The 15,718-nt window shown below is 42.9% G+C and overlaps 1 non-coding gene across 1 annotated transcript; it reads right to left on the bottom strand.

Moving 5' to 3' along the window:
- Positions 1-5,277: 5,277 nt before the first annotated feature.
- trnar-ccg (transfer RNA arginine (anticodon CCG)) lies at positions 5,278-5,350 on the bottom strand. The gene has a single exon. It is a non-coding gene; the product is annotated as a tRNA-Arg (tRNA).
- Between the last annotated feature and the right edge of the window lie 10,368 nt (positions 5,351-15,718).

Genomic DNA, 15,718 nt, shown 5'->3' on the forward strand with positions numbered 1-15,718 from the left:
AAACATGTAAGGATGGCCATGTCTTTACATTGGAGGAGGTGGTAAAAACACATTATTAAAAACAAAAAAACAAAAAAAAAAAACCAAAGACAATGTGTGTATTGTGTCAGGATGTCCTCAGTAGAGTAGATGTTGTCCAGTATTGTAGAAAATGTAAAAAAGAAGCCTAATAACCTCTCATATCTCAACACAATGTCACAGCAGCACCTTCACACTGTCACTTCTCCTGTGCCACCGAACCTGGAAAAGTAGTGATGTTCAGCCCACGCTCTTCCTAATCTCCTCAGATGGCCTTCCGCTCTTTCCTTGCTGACAACAGTGGATATTTCGGACGATGTCGTACTTCTAGACTGTCTGTTTTCAGGTCTTCTTGAGGCGAATTGTGTTGTTTTCACAAAGTGTGTCCACCTCCGTGGTTTCTTCATCCTTGGGGCACCGCTGCATGGTCTTTCCTCCCTTCCATGGATGACAACATGGGTCTGTAAAGCAGCGCTGTAGAAATGCCTGAGTCTGAATCCTATTAATGTTCCATCAGTCAGCACAACTATGGGATGCTCTCGTAGCTTTGGAGCAGCATCCATGAGATGTGAAAGTGTTGGATGGGCGATGAGATATAAGACGAAATTTTGTATACGCTTGCTGGAAGCTGGTTTGTTTATTACAAGGACTTTAGTTTTTCAAAGTTTTAAAAGGGTCTTAAAACTCATCTCTTCTGGACTTAGTTCGCCCATGATCTCTAAGTTCATGTAAGGTATATATGTTCATGATCATGCTCAGATCAATCTGTTACACAGACACTCCTGCAATGTAACGTAAATGTTTATATGTATCTCAAAAAAAAAAAAAAATTACTGGGAAGATGATCAGGAATTGTGGATATTCTGATAAAGTTTTATGCAGCTACTCGTGTGACGAACATTGGTTCATATGGTGGAAAGAAACAAACTAACTGTACTTAAGAATCATACATCTGAGTGTCTCTTTCTGCTAATGTAATGAACACATTGTATTTTCTATATGATGTATGTTGCTTTGGAGAAAAGTATCTGATAAATGAATACATGTACATGTAAATGGTTGTCATGTTTAAGATCAATGTTGGGGAACAAAACTGAGTGATGCATGAATCAGTCAAGCTCTTCCCAGCTCTTCTGTAGTAATTCCCTGAGATGTGTTCCTTTGCTTCACATTTCCATTTATTCATTTAGCTTTTCTCCAGTGTGACTCACAATGTTAAGGTCAACGCTCCTCCAACGGTGGATATTTCGGACAATGTCGTACTTCTAGATTCTTTGCTTTCAGGTCTTCCTGAGGCCAATTGCTTTCGATCTTCAATCCAGCTCATTCCATACAGGTGTTCCCCAGGTTGCCGAGGTGTACTTAAGCCTCTGACCGGTTGCCATACACAGATCATGGTAAATGACATATCAACTCACATGGTTCAATTGTCTCCATGCAGTCTGTCGTCTTTGACAGATTGCACAAAGCTAGGTTCACACACACACACACTCACACACACACACACACACACACACTTTTTCCTCTTGCTCTTTCTTTATGCTTCTTGTCACCCACAATGAGACAAGCTCTACAATATCATCTCCTTTCATGCACAGTTAAGAGCTGATTGATTGGTTGAGCACTCGTTGCTGTTGCTTCTACCCATTGACAGAGGAGACAAGCCTCTCTGCAGTGAACTGGCCTCGCTACAGTGTGAGAAAAGCTTCTCCTCGACACATTCAGAGACACCGGAACTCTTTAGTTGTGTGACGTGGCACTTAGCGTGCGCTGCTTACGTCCATACTGATGAGATCATTTGCCCCAATTTTTTTTTTTGAGGATTTGAACAGAGTTGCTCTGCCCTGAACTCTGGGTAGTTTAATGTACTGCATGTAGTCCTTATCCTACGCTTCCTTATCCTGCAATTCAGTTATCCATCGCTTTTCCCATAAATAATACATAAAAAATAGCAGACATATTAATTTTCCTGATGGAGGGTTGAAGAATGCAGAGTGCGGGCTAATTCTGTAAGGTTTGCATTTTAATAGCAAGAATTAATAATAATAACAAGGTTATTATTATTATTATTATTATTATTATTATTTGATTTTTAAAATAATGCATAGGATAGGTTTTTTGGAAGAGTAGTTGACAGCGAGGCTATTTACCATGTCATGTAACTAATACATTAGCAAAGAACAAACACAGTACGGTAACAGTGCTGCACAATACAGACTAGACTGTAGATGTTTAACTATAGTACTTTAGAAGTAGCCTGGCATATTATCTAATGGATTCATTATACAGTGTGTTCTTCATGTAAACAGTGCTCAGAATAAGAGGGCTGTTTATATGAAGAATGCCATGACAAGTGGGCACTCAGCAGAAAAGTAATGTACACAGTAATAAAATAAATTCTCTTGAATTTGTGTAGTTGCAGTTTAGATATAATCTGTACATATTATAATTATTTATCCATGATGGAAAGGAACATTGTCCTAAATTGTAAATATTATTAAATCTGTAGATGCGTTTAGATGGATCGTGCAAAAGCATATATTACTTTACAGCAAAATGTTTATTTTCTGCTGATACACCGTAATAGAAATGTTCATTTCTTGTTATATAGTGTGGACTTGCTATTGTTTGTTAGTTTGTGATCATACAAATGCCTGCTGAGGATTTTATTCAGAGCTGTTGATACTTCATATTTTACATTAAAAGGAAAAAATAATTTTTAAAAAATTAAGAAAAAACTCCCTCAGCTCATGATAGATAACAAAAAGCAAGGCCTGATTGTACTTGATATGTTAACACATGCATCTCAATACATAGCTCTCCAGCTCCAAGATTTTATTTTTTGTTTACATACGTAATTCGAATATCCAGTTTAATTAAAAAAAGAGAGAAAATGAAACACTGAATCCATCCCAGGAGGCAAAGACAAGTCGATGGGAATCAAGCTGAATGAGGACTCACTGCCATTGGAGACATCTAGATAAATAGCAGTATGGATGAGAGAACTGTGAAAATAAAATACTGGGGTGATAAATAAAAAATGGTTTTTGGTACGTAAAAAAATGGAATTGTGTTGAGTGATGCGCTGTATGGAATTCAGTTTTGCATGATAGCATTCAAGTGTTGCACTATATAGCATTACATGGAGCTCCTCTATTGCACTGCATGTCTTTTATTTATTAGATTTTCTATTGTTCTATTTTGTGAAGATGTCTTCTATGAAGCCAAAAGAAAATTTCCACTTTATGGGAGCAATAAAGTTGCTGCAGGAGGTAGTTTTTGTGTATTCAGAGTTTCAGCTACTCTTGTGCACTGACAACAAATAAAGCATGCTAATACACACACACATTTTCTGAACCGCTTTTCCCATACAGGGTCGCGGGGAACCGGAGCCTACCCGGCAACACAGGGCATAAGGCCGGAGGGGGAGGGGACACACCCAGGACGGGACGCAAGGCACCCCAAACGGGATTTGAACCTCAGACCCACCGGAGAGCAGGACCCGGTCCAACCCACTGCACCACTGTGCCCCTTGTAGCATGCTAATATTTCTTAGGAAATAATACATACACACATTTTTTAAACCACTTGTCCCATACAGGGGGGCAGGGAGCTGGAGCCTAACCCAGCAACTCAGGGCATAAGGCAGGATGGGGAGGGGACACACCCAGAACGGGACACCACTCTGTCGCAATGCACCCCAAGCAGGACTTGAACCCTCAACCCTCCGCGTCATCCCCGTGCCACCCCGCTACATAAGAAAGAATAATAAATACAAATTTAAAATTCATGAAAAATAAAAAAAAAACAAAAAAAAATCACATCTATCCTTAAAAAAGCATACACTTAACGTTTTACACTTAATTGTTGCTTGTTTGTCAATTAAACATTTCCTAAAAAATAAACCAAGGTCCTTTCAGGTCTGGTGTGCATGGTCATAAATTATAAAGTAGGTTAACAAAACAGCATGAATTTGGTATAAAAATTAAGGAATATTTTAGAACAGTTCCTGCTCTCCGGAACATTCTGGAACATCTCCAATGTATTTATTGTGTTTTGATTTCAGTTTCATATGATTCATTAAATATCGGGTCAGGAGTCTCGGTCTTGATACAATGCTCCTCATATTCACTTATTACAGCAGAAAAAAAAAAATAATATCGCCAGACGTCTTTCACTTTTACAGCTGAAGACATGTTGTTTGTATACCCAGAAGTAATTTCACCTGCGGGGCAGAAGGAACGGGCTTGATGCTTAAACTTAGTCGCCCCTTTTCTCCAAGTGATAAAATATTCACCTGTACGTTGGAGGCAGGACCAAAAGATGTCTTCATTGAACGGAAGACTTCAATGTGTTTGTGTGATTTATACATTTTTCATGTGAGAAAATAAAGGCATCTGTCTGGCAGTAGCCTGAGGGAAAGCAGAGTTTCTGTCCTCCTTAATTATTTAGACTTCATCTCTTCCTTTTTGGTTTGTTGTCTGATGCCTCATTTAAACAATGGAACCAAAAAAAAAAAAAAATCCCTTATTCTTCCCCATCACATCCCTTACTGCAGCCTTTCACTGGTTCCACAAATTTTCTGAGATAATTTTCTAGCTCCGCAATATTGATTTTTTTTTTTTTTTAATTTCTTGTTCACAACAGACTGAATGTGACCTGTATTTACAAGCACAGCAGACCTATGTCAGTAAAGAGCACCCACCCAATCAAAAGAGAAGATGATTCAACTCACTTCCACAGTGTTTACACCTCGTGTCTGACGTTCCTGAGTTATCACCAACAGCAAGATGATGAAAGTTTACATTTTCAAAGTGGGAATTTGGGGAGACAAAGCATTATGTTACTATTACAGTTCACTTATTTAGCCAACACTTTTGACCAAAACAACTTTTGGTGTTAAGCAACTCACAGTTATTTACCCATCTTGGTTATTTTTACTAGAATTAGTAAAGCTAGAGCAACTTTAGATACTTTCCTCAAGGGTACTACAGGGGGAGGTAGGGAGCAAACCTGTGCTCTTTGGATGGAAAAGCAAGAGCAAGAGCGAGAGCTCTAACCACTGTGCTACCAGCTCTCCCCAAGGGAAAGACAGAAGCACACCAGGTCAAGTGTTACATAGCTCTTTTATCCACATAAACTTACAGTGATTTACCAGGGCAATCTTGGTAGGCACCTTAATCAAGGGAAGAGCCACACCTACATCACACACATAGATGTATAATGGTACCATGTGGTTCTTAAGAAGGGTATAGTTTGCAACCCAGGTGGGACTTGAACCCACAATCCCCAGCTCCGGAGGCTGATGCCTTATCCATTAGGCCACTGGGTCACCATGAAATACCACCCTTGTCACAGGAGATAAAAACACAGGGGTTAGGGTGGTATGGCAGGTTTCGCCTGTGCCTGCTCTCTGGCATGTCCCGAGTTCGAGTCCTGTTTGGGGTGCCTTGCGATGGACTGGTATCCCGTCATGGGTGTGTCCCCTCCCCACTCAGCCTTGCACCCTGTGTTGCCAGGTTAGGCTCCAGTTTGCTGCAACCCTGCTCAGGACAAGCGGCTTCAGCCAATGTGTGTGTATACGTGTGTGTGCGTGCACATGCTTAGGACAAGCGGTTTCACATAGGGTGTGTGAGATAACACACCAAGTGGTTTTTCTCACAGGACTGAAACCTCTCAGTGATTTTATAATAGATTTCATTATAATTTACTTTGTTAAGAACAATTTTAGCTTTTTTTTTTCATTATTGCTAAATCCAAGACTTTGACAGATTATTTACACACCTGCTGGTAGATCTGAATTATTAAGCATTTATTGATCGTGACTCGGTGGTAAAACAGACTTTGGAGTTGTAAGCTAAAGTTACGAGCAGACTTGCGGTCCCACTCATCTTTGAAAAGTATACTTTCCTTGGAAAACACACACACATACACTCACACACACACACACAAGGCGGTGTGTTTCAGCTTGTACAGGGGGTGTATAGCAGAGAGGTTTAATGGATGTGATCTGCAGTCTTCCGGAACTAATGTTCCAGTAGCAGCCCTGGGTTTTTGCCCTCTGCTTTTTACTATTGCTAAGACAGACAGATTTTACCCATGAGGCACTGGTGCTGCGTTCTGCAGTATCGAACCCGAGCAGCCCCTTGTGGACTCGGTTAAAAGTTAGCCCCGTGGCATCCAGGCTGTCAAACCGAGTTTGTGTGGTAATTGCTGCAAGACTATTGATTGGTTTGAACTTGAAAGGCAGTACAAAGCGGCGCCGCTCGAACCGTGTGGGGTTTTTACAGAAACTTAACAACCTTAATCCGCAGGTAATGCCCGGCGGCAGCCTCTCTGTCCCCAGGATTTCAGAAGCTACTAGTCCATACCTTTGCTGGTCAGTGACACGTTTTGCTTTTTTCCTTTAATACTCATTAGAGGTATGAACCCGTTTCCTTCACCCAAACCTCATAATTGCTCTTGCCTTTTCCACACCTTGTCAGCTGGTTGGGTTAGGGTTAAGACATTTACATTTATGCATTAATTCATTTAGCAGACACTTTTTTTCCAAAGCAGCATACATCTCATGGAAAATACAATGTGTTTATTACATTAGCAAAAAGGGACACTTAGATGCAGATGTGTGATTGTAAAGTGCAGTTAGTTTGTTTCCTTCCATCATATGAACCAACGTTCATCACTCGAGTAGCTGTATAAAACTTTCTCAGAATATCGACGATCCCTGATCACCTTCCTAGTAATTTTTTTTTTTTTTGAGATATACATAAACATTTATGTTACATTAGAAGAGTAGCTGTGTAAAGGTTTATCCGGCATCATTTTAAAGTTTAGGCGCATTAACATTTACACCTTACATGAACTTAAGTGAGTCTGGAAGAGGTGAGTTTTAAGACCCTTTTTAAATGTGGACAAAGATTCAGCAGTTCTGAGTGAGAGGGGGATGTCGTTCCACCACAACAGTGCCAGAAGTGAGAACCTTGTGCTTTCGACTAACCCTGACATTAACCCTAAGCCTTTGTGGTTTCGCCCGTTTCCATTCAACACGCCCATCTTCAGTACTCTTTAAAAAAATGCAAACTTCTTAAATAGCATTCATTTCTTAATTAATTTATTTATTTTAAATGCATTTTGTTCTTTCTGATACTCCTCCATTGCTTTCCGACTACCACCTGATGCAAGTTTCGCACGTTCATGGTAGACCTACACCCGATTTCACCACTCTCACAGGTATGGAGCTCATCCGTAACTTCATGGGCCTCGCACCCAAAACCCTTCCCACAACTGGCTGTAATGGGTGTTGCCATCAAAATTTTCAATGGTTGCTTCCTTGTCATTGGTGGCATTCTGCCACGTGGTGCTAAAGTTCAATTACACAAAGCCTGACAAGGAAATATGGCGCACCAAAACACCATACGTCAAAGTCAGCTCCTGAATTCCTTTCTTCCGGAACCTGAAAAACATTTTTCAACAAACCTCACAATACATTTTGCTGTATTGCATTCCAGCTGTGAAAAAGCAGATTATTATAATATGATTTGTGAATTGTTCCTTGCATGTGCAGTGCAGCTGAGCGTATGCCGTGCCCAAAATGTATCTGCGAATTCAAAATGTTATTTAAAAAGAACTAAGGCATATAATCGACTGAAAAAAAAAAAAAAAAAAATGTCTGAACAAGAATCAGTGCAGGTGAAAAAATAAGTGAGCCCCAGGGTACAAGAACTGAGCCAACAGATTAATAATAATCAGACACATTAAAATGGGTCTGAAGTTACTCAGTCGGAGAGCCAGTTTTGAGGGCAAAGCCCATATCAAAGGAACCCATGAGGGCTGGCTTACATCACCAAGCCATCTTCTACAGGACCTTCTAGAACATCTGCTAGAAGGTTGTAGATACAGCTTAGTCCTGAGATGGTTATGAAGCCATAACAGAGCAGTTTGCATTCATCAGTGCACAAATAGAGACCAAATGGTGAACATTTAAGACCACAGTGACTCTAAATGGGAGCCGATGTTTTTCTAAAACATCCCGCACAGCAAGGAGGAGAACCACAGAAGATGTCTGAAACAACTGTATGAGTGGTGTGAGTGGTTGTGTGTGTGTGTCTAGAAGTCTACACTAATTTGGACTTGCTGTGACAGCATGGGCCTCTGGAGTGATGCTGTCACTGGGACCGTGTGCGCCGTTCCTCCGGCTGCCTGCTTTTATTGTGATCCAGTCTTCCGGAAAGATCCGTGGAAAACAAAGGAAAGTGGGGGATGAAGAAAGGGAGAAGGTCTGGGAGCGTGGTTCCGTCACATTTCCAGTAACTGCTTCTGACAAGTTGGAAAGTCTGATTGGGCACCGCACTTATCACGTGATGGAGTGGCAGCTCATTAGAACTCCCATCATCCCCTGCGTGACTGCATCGATGGCGCTTGTGCGGTTCACTGTGGGGGGATGATGGAGGAGTGGAGGGTTCGTACGTCAGCAGCGATTAGCCTGGTACCATCCACCTGTCCAACAGCTGAGGTGATGCTGCTCGACAACAGGGTCCATGTGACATGCGGATAGGGGTTTCATGGGGGGGCAGTGGCATGAGTCACAAACAGCCTCACATCTTTACCCTGTTCTTTCAGTCTGTCACTAACACATACCATTATAAAAAAAATATATGACATGCATGTGATGCATGTTCTCCCTGAAGGTTGCAGGTTCAAGTCCAATCATTGGTCCTCAAAGGCCTTTATTTAATTATTCATTTATTCAGGGGGATGCGGTTGCGTAGCGGGTCTGGGGTTTGAGTCCTGGTTGGGGTGCCCTGTGACAGAGTGGCATCCCATCCTGGATGTGTTCCCTCCCCCTCCCACATTACAGCCTGTGTTGCCAGGTAGGACTCCAGCTCACCACAAACCTGCTGGGGATAAGTAGTTTCAGTCAATGTGTGTGTATTTATTTGTTTGTTTACACATGAAATTTTGTTAAGTTTGTCATAACAGAGGGGGCATGGTGGCACAGAGTGTTGGACCAGGTCCTGCTCTCCTGTGGGTCTGGGGTTCGAGTCCTGCTTGGGTGCCTTGTGGCAGCCTGGCGGCCCGGTGTCCTGTCCTGGGTGTGTCCCCTCCCACTCCAGCCTTGTGCCCTATGTTGCTGGGTTAGGCTCCAGCTCCCTGCAACCTTGAATGGGACAAGTGTCTGTGTGTGTGTGTGTGTGTGTGTGTGTGTGTGTCTGTGTGTCTGTGTGTGTGTGTGTGTGTGTGTGTGTGTGTGTGTGTGTGTGTGTGTGTGTGTGTCATAAGAGAGTTCTATCCTCTGTCATGGAATGGTGTTACTAAACCCACAACAGAGTAAGGTTATGATAAGATGCTGTATGTAATTTGTGCATCATATAAATCAGTAATGTGCAAAAAGTTTGCAAATGCAGAAAAGATGAGGACATGTAGTCACCTATGTGACACAGTGGCTAGAATCATTGACATATGTTTATTCATTTAGTTGACACTTTTCTCCTGAGCAACATGCATTTATTCACCCATTTAGACAGCTGGGCAACTGAAGGTAAGTATCTTGCACAAAGGTATTAGATTAGTAGATGGGATTCAAACCGGTACCCTTTGGGCTCAAAGGCAGCAGTTCTCACCACATGCTACCAGCAGACATGAAACTAAGCAACCTTGCGTTTAAGTCCTCCTCCCCCTGTAGTACCCTTGATCAAGGTATTTATTAATACCTGAAGCATTTCAGTAAAAATTACCCAGTTGTACAAAGGGGTAAATAATGGTATTTGTGTATCGCTTTGGGAGAAATGCATCCTAATAAAAGAAAATAATTTCCTTTTTCTGCATAACATTCCACATGAGATGAGCTGGTAGTGTTGTGGTTAGAGCTACTGCTGTTGGACTGAAAGGTCATAGGTTTGAATTTCCCTTCTGACTGTAGTACCCTTGAGCAAGGTACTTACCCTGGAGTGCTTCCATTAAAATGATCTAGCTGTATGAATGAGGGGGGTGTGGTGGTGCAGTGGGTTGGACTGGGTCCTGCTCTCCGGTGGGTCTGGGGTTCGAGTCCCATTTAGGGTGCCTTGCAATGGACTGGTGTCCTGTCCTGGGTGTGCCCCCTCCAGCCTTATGCCCTGAGTTGCTGGGTTAGGCTCCGGTTCCTCGCGACCCTGTATGGGACGAGCGGTTCAGAAAGCGTGTGTGTGTGAGAGAACGAGGTAACTAGATTAACATTGTAAGTAGCTTTGGAGAAAAGTGTCAGCGAGATGAATAAATGGGATCTCAGCCGCCATAGCTTCTTTGGTGGGATTCCACCATACGGCATCTTTTCACACATGCCCCCCAGCATGTTTTCAATGAGACATTTAATCCTGCAGCAGGAGACCAATGCGTTTGAGGAGTCCAGTTGATCGCCTTTATTGAGTGCATTTTAGTACAATATTTCTCAGAAAGTTACAGTTACAAACTCTGACATACTCATCACAATAAACAAATCTTAAATATACAACGACGCACACACACACACACACACACACACACACACACACACACACACACACACACACACACACACACTCAGATGTGCACACGCGCCAACACCCGGGCCCACGCAGAGGAAACATCCCGTCCCATCGTCCGATATGTACAACGCAGTGAGTGTTCCTGCCATCATGCTGGCGTGCACTGCGACGACGGCCCCGATGGTGTGTTCGGGCCACAGGGGTCAAGGGTCAAAGTGTGGGGGTCACACTCGACTCGAAGGACAGTGTCCAGCAGAGGGCTCCGCAGTTCAGAGACGTGTACTATCCACTGTCACGGCAGCCTCTGTACGCCCCCACTTGCCTTTTCCACAATTCTCTGTAAGGCACGGGGGGGTGGGGGGGACAGTTCAATGAATTATTATTTTTCTTTCTACATTTGCACATCATTAGCATACTCGGCTCTGAAAAGAGCAGCTTCACAAAGTCAACATACATCACGACAGCAATGCCGAAAATCATTACTTTACAAATTACAGCATTAGATTCATTATTAATCAAAGAATAATAGTGTAAAGATTTAAAAAGTGGGTCTATAATCCTTCTTCTAAGAACAAAGTGGAAAAAAAAAACAAAAAAAACAGATGGCTCTCAGAAGATTTTCCTCGTGGTGAGATTGGAAGAGAAAACAGGGGGTATGAAGTATGGAGGAAGGAACTGATAGGACGTCCACAGTGAAGCGCCTCTCGGGCCTTTGCTCATCATGGAAGTCAAAAAGAGAGGGACAAGGCTGGGGGGGTGTGGGAAAAGACAGACAGAGGAAGATGCAGGGCCAGCAGGGGGCGAAGTGGTTTGAAGTGGTTAGTGAATTCAACTTGCAGCTGAAAAACTCGGGTTTGAATTCCTGTTTCTGCTGCAGTACCCTTCATTGGGGTAATTACCATGAACTGACACGGTAAAAATTTCACTATAAATGAGTAAAGTCATTAGCTTGCTGTACACGTCTCACATTTTAAAGTAAGGGAATAAAGAAAATAAATTAAAAAATAAATAAATCAACTGCAGAAGAAAAAGAAGCAGGGATGGAGAAGCTCCCTGTCAAGATTAAGTGTCTCTAACAGGTTGGAGACTCAAAGCCAGCAGCACAAGCCCAGCACTGTAAGCTCCAAAGTCGCTGTCACCCGTAGCAGTACACAACGGCTCAAAGCAGCCCCGCGAAAACACTACGGAATGCCGCTGAACTCCTCAGAACATTCCGGAACAGGGGTAACGAGGCAGTAGAAGCCGATCCTCTGCCGATTGCGAGCCCTGGGAGGACGCCACACGGCTGCCGAGCGTACGGGGAGACGCGGGCCTTGGCGCGTACCCGCGAATCGGGGCTTGGGGATGCTGCGCTGATTGTAAGAGAGGGGAAGCGGAGACGTTGACACCCTTTCATCTGCACCATGAAAAATGACACACATTAGTGGCAATCGCTTTAAGGAAATTAAACATTCCTCCCCAATTTTCGCAAAACAAAGTGGGGGGAAAACAAATAAAGAGTCGTCTTGGAGGACGCGAAGGCCTCGCAGCCATCCGAAGAGCCATCTCCAGGCATCGGGGACGTGGAATAATGACCTCGTCGAGCAGGCTGACCAGAAATCTGTTTGCTTCCCATTATTTATTTCCAAGTCCCCATCAATGGGAGTGGTGCACTAATGAGATGGTAATTAGCTCTTATTTGTAATTGATATTAGCTCGCCGCACGCTATCTGTGCAGAACAGGTGCCACAGGAACACGGCGGCCTAGCAAAGGAGACCTCGTCTCGCGGGAACCAATCAGCAGCTCCGAGAATGTGAGCGGAGGCCCGTATCGCGAGCGCTCCGAGGTGCTCCATAGAGCTCCATAGCGCCTCCCTGGGAGTAATTAAACCTCCTAAAACCGGCAACGTCTGACCCTGTTTTCCGATGCCTCCGAATATTCCAGGCAACAAAGGCTTCGAGAATGGACCGCGCACCATCTTCAAAGCCTCTGTCGCGTCTCTTTATCAAAGCGGTATCGTCTCCCGCTGCCTTGTCGCGTTAAGCTAGCGCAGCGCACCGTGCCTCTCATCCAAGCTAATGCAAACACAGTAATTCAATATTTTATATAACGAAGCAGAGCAACCCTATTAGCGGCCCAAGGAGCTTGTTTCGGAAGGTTATGAGAAAACGAGGAAAGAAGATTCTCGTGGCAAAAGCACGTTTCCGTGCAGAGGACTGCGGCGCTAAGGCAAACAGTCACGTGTGTTTAACACGGAAGCAGAGCGAGAAAATGCGAATAAACATGCTGCGTCAGTCATTCCTGAATCATGCGCATTGGCCACTTCCTCTTCCCCAGTTCATTCCCACATTTGTGCGCAATTATAATCCCTATTATTATTGCACTATTATTATCGTTATTTAGCTAACTCCTTTTTTCAAGAGAGCGTTAAGCCGTAAACTATGCTGCTTAAATTTTTTTTACCAATTCATATTGCTGGGCGTTTATTCTGTGTCAGTTCAGGGTAAGTACCTTAGTCAATGGTGTTTGAAACGGGGACCTTCGAATTGAAAGGCTAGAGCCATAATTACGATACCACCCACTGGCCTCAGGCACTAGTATTCAGGTAGTAGTCGGATGCTCAAAAGTAGCAGATTTAAGTCCCATGCAGAGCACCCAACCAGGAAACATAAACTTAAAATATACTATTATCTACATTTCAGTAGTTATTGATCTCCTGTATGGGCCACTTCTCTCTTTGTTAATTTAAGGGAGATGTCAATGCCAAAAAATTTTTGACAGCTGCTGTTATTTTTTTAATTACTGTATTTAAATAATATTACAAATCACCCACCGGTTCCCTTACGACACGTGGAATAACCATTCTACCACAAACAATTCTTTAACTTTGAGAATTATAATTTTCCAGTCATTCTTGGAAGACGCAGGCACTTTTATTTAATGGCAAAATTACAGTGTGCGGAACAGATAATCAGTGGAAAACATTAACAGGATCCTGGTTCTAAAGAAAGTTCCATGCAAACAGTCTGTGTGAACTGACTCTTATTTGGTGTTGAGGAAACCATTCCCGAATTCACCTCTCTGTTTGGATTACCAGGGGAACAAAACCACTGGCGTCTATCCGTTACAGCTTACATTAAAAATGCTGGCTTCCTTTTCAGGACTGAGAACAATTCATTAAGACATTTTTCATATTTGCTTTCAAGTCAAAGCAACGGGCCTTGGCCAAATATGTGGCTTCCTGCCTTTTCAGCAGAGCAATCATGATTTTTCCATAAGGCTTCTTCAAAAGTACACACGCTGCGTTAATCACAAGACTAAATAGGTAGCAATTCCGTCAATTAACATTTTTTTTTTTTTTTTTGTGCATCGGCAGTATTGCTATTTATCGCTGTCTTTTCAAACAGGAAGTTAAAGCTGCTTTCTTCCACATGGAATCCAGAATTTTCCGCTGGTATTTCTGCCTTTGACCATCTCCAGCTGGCACATGTAAACGCAAGTAAACAGTCAGTCTAAAAAACTATTAAATTGATAGTTAGAAATAAGGATTTGCACTCACTAACTCACAAAATGGCTTTAGTCACACTGAACACATCTGCTTTAGTGCAGCGCTGTGTTATGGGCCAACACCCACTTCAAGCCATTACCCTGCTCTGTTATTAAAACTCCATCATCTCCAGACACAATTATGGAAAGATAGTGGGGAGGAAGTATCAACTTAATTAAGAAAAAAATATATAAATAAAAGCTGAATTGCTTCAGTGATTAGGATAAGGTCCGAAGTACCTTCATCGATCGATATATCCCCGGACAGAGACGGCGGGCCCAAAATTACTTTGCACGGGAAGGAAGTCATCGGTGTTAATTAGAAAAATTAATGGGCAGCAGAGATGCGGTAAATGAATGAATGGTCCCCATATCGACAGCAGATGCGATTCCCCCGGACCCCTATCTCCTGAGAAGACAGGTGTTGGCGACCTCACCGACACACTGTACCTGACGCTTATTAACTCAGTGATGTGTCGGAACGGGTCCCCGAGGGTTTGGCGTTCACCTCGGCTTGAGAGGCATGATGAAGATGAATTCCCGTGACAGTTTGGAGTGCTTTGGAGCACCACGTCAGCCGGTTAATGGGTTTGTAATCCGGAAATTGAGGGATCCGACGTGCGCCGCCATATAGATACGTGCAGGATCTGTGTGCATGTGTGTGTATTGCTGCGTTTATGATTCATTATAAAAGTGTGATTCTGCTGCTGACATCACATGTTCAAACATCCCGTTCCTTATGAATTTAGGTTTCACCTCCAAACCTGTGCTTTCAGTTGACTTTAATTCTTACAACCGTTTGACTGGGGGAGCATTCATTACCCCGCTGTATACATTGGCAAATCCCTGGAAAATGTATTATTTAACCCTATAAATCCTACCATGTCAGGTAAAGAAATGTTAACAGCTTTGTTGAGTATTTCATGTTGTATATTGTGGATATAGAATTTGAATAAACAAACAGTAGAAGACTGGGTCATATCTAGACCAGCTAAGCCAGAGAAAGTTGTCGTTTGGTGTGTTTGATGTAAAAGGAGGCCTCAGACTCATCTGGTAAGGATCACTGTGAAAATGGAGGGAAAAAAAAAAAAAACTGCATTTCTACTAAAGGCGCAGCACATAAACAAATACCAAAGTAAACAAAGCATGCAAGCAGAGGGCATGCGGCAGCAGGTGTTGCAGCGGTTAGTGCTAGCACCTTGCAATCGAAAGACGCAGATTTGATTCACAGCTCCTACTATAGTACCCTTGACCCTGAATTGATACTGTATAAAACGATACATAGCTTAGTATTCAAAACACCACACTAGGAGTCAATTTAGAGAAAAGCATTGGCTAAAAATACTTATAAGTTTCCAACGATCTATAAGGGGCTTTCAATCAGCTGCAGTACCCATCCTGAATGCGGGAGGAGGGGTATCACAGTCACCGCTCCCTCCTTATTAGAGCTGTTCCTTTTCATTATGTACAGAATGACAACAGCGGTCATCCTTCACATAGGTCATAAATAAACTAGGTGGGGTGTCAGACTGTTTGCGTTCACTTCCTAGTTTCATCTCCGGGCTCAGCGTTACAGCCCAGCACGTCAGTTCAACGTCAACTCCATCCAACTACCTGGAGACCTCGCACCTCATTTAGAGCCGAACATCCTTTAATAGTTTGTTAATGTACTTCC

This window comes from Scleropages formosus, chromosome 9 (genome assembly GCF_900964775.1).
Source record: "Scleropages formosus chromosome 9, fSclFor1.1, whole genome shotgun sequence".
Lineage (NCBI taxonomy): Eukaryota > Metazoa > Chordata > Actinopteri > Osteoglossiformes > Osteoglossidae > Scleropages > Scleropages formosus.